General features: G+C 51.8%; 1 protein-coding gene across 2 annotated transcripts in view; it reads left to right on the top strand.

Annotated features, from left to right (window-relative positions):
• Nucleotides 1–1,228: 1,228 nt before the first annotated feature.
• The window catches only part of SNAP25 (synaptosome associated protein 25), a 111,299-nt gene continuing 110,826 nt past the window's right edge, over nucleotides 1,229–1,701 (top strand). Inside the window, exon 1 of one of the 2 annotated variants that reach the window (XM_006150914.3) lies at nucleotides 1,229–1,404. The gene's annotated coding sequence lies outside the window, so the exon portion shown is untranslated. The remainder of the gene's footprint in view (nucleotides 1,405–1,701) is intronic. The other variant, XM_006150913.3, reaches the window with a different exon arrangement.

The raw sequence follows: 1,701 nt of genomic DNA, 5'->3' as shown, positions 1-1,701 counted from the left end.
CCCCGCGGAGAGCCCCGCGACAGCCTCCCCAACCCCTGTGAATCATCCGAGAGAGGCTGCCACCGCGTAACTATTTGCATACCACCACCACTGCCACCACTGCCACCACTACCACCACCACCACCACCACCACCACCACCACCACCACCACCACCTGCCCTCCCTGGACTCCCAATACACAAGGGGGATAATTAGGATTATTGTTTTATGATTATTTTTTTCAACCTTCATATGACCGGCACAAGTAGCTTTTCTCGCTCACGCCCTGATTTGAGCACTAGCGGGCCCCCAGGTTCCCTGTACTGGTACCCAGGGTTTGCGTACTTTTTTCGTCGCGTCCAGCCATCCTTGAACCCGAAGCCCCCCACCTTCACCCGGGATTTTCTGCACCGTTCCATAAGGGGAGTACGTGCCTCTGGGGACAGCTCCTGACACTCAACACAAAACCCCAGGAGCCCACTGCAAATACAACCGAAAACCGCGTCATCTATTTTGCCCTCGGCAAACAACTCTCCACCGGAGCCTGGAGCTCTAGCAAACCCAGTCGGGTCCGGTTAATTATCTTCCCATCCCTCCCCCAGATTCATTTGATCTCTCTCTGAGATAATTGCTCTGACGTACTTTAAAATAACGTGCTCGAGTCTCTCGCCTCAACTGACCACATTAATGCGAACTCCAAGCCTTCGAAGCTGCTTAGATAAAATGAAGAAATCACTCATAAAAATAGCAACCCACGTAGCCTGGCCATATATGGAGTTGGTGAGGGTGGACAGGGATGCCCCTTCAGACCCTCTTCTTCGTAGAAAACAAATCTCAACTGAAATTTCCCCGCACCCCTCCCACCAGTACCTTCTACTCCTCCTCTGCCATCCCCTCCCCTTCTGTGACTCAACTGAATAGGATGAAAAATACATGTATGCACTCTCACATACATATATATACGTGCCAACACATATACATATATACGCACATATGCACACACACACACACACAACACAGAAAACCAGTCGCGAGATAAATGTGTTTGCAAAAGACTTGAGTGTTAAAATGGAGTCCTAAGAATCACTCCATTCGGGTGTTTATGAAAGACTGAAATACAAAGGTTTGCAGGCGAACGCGGTGGAGCTGAGTCAAGCGCGCACTCCCGGCTCCTCCCTTGCCACCCGCACCCTCCGCCAGCCCTCCCCCAATACACTTCCTCCCCGCCCCTCGAGGAGACGGCTATTAAAAGCTGCTGACGTCAAAAGGGACGGCCATCTTTGATGAGGGCAGAGCTCACGTTGCATTGAAGACGAAACCTCGGAGAGGTCAGGCGCTGTCTTTTCCTTCCCTCCCTGCTCGGCAGCTCCTCCACACTTGGAACCTGCAGAGGCCCGGCGAACACCACCCTCTGGAAAAGCCAAGGTAAGGAGCCCCCTCCCCAGGCCGTGGTCTGGCTCTGAATAGCTGCATACACAGAAGGAACCATAGCTAGGCAGACCAAGTGAGCTTGGGCAAATACAATATCTGTGTACCTAGGGTGCGGTATTCAGTGTGTGCACGTCTGGCTAGACTCCCGCTTGGGGCTTTACAAAGTATTTTCGAAGTGAGCTGCTTAGAGAAGAGATGCTCGGGAACACCGTAGATGGAAAGACAGTGAGGAAGAGCAAGAATACGTTTCGGATAATAACTTACTCTTTAGAAACAGTAGTGGGACCCGCT

This window comes from Tupaia chinensis, unplaced genomic scaffold (assembly GCF_000334495.1).
Source record: "Tupaia chinensis unplaced genomic scaffold, TupChi_1.0 Scaffold000305_1, whole genome shotgun sequence".
NCBI classification, from domain to species: Eukaryota; Metazoa; Chordata; class Mammalia; order Scandentia; family Tupaiidae; genus Tupaia; species Tupaia belangeri.
This window is presented reverse-complemented; position numbering and strand designations above follow the sequence as displayed.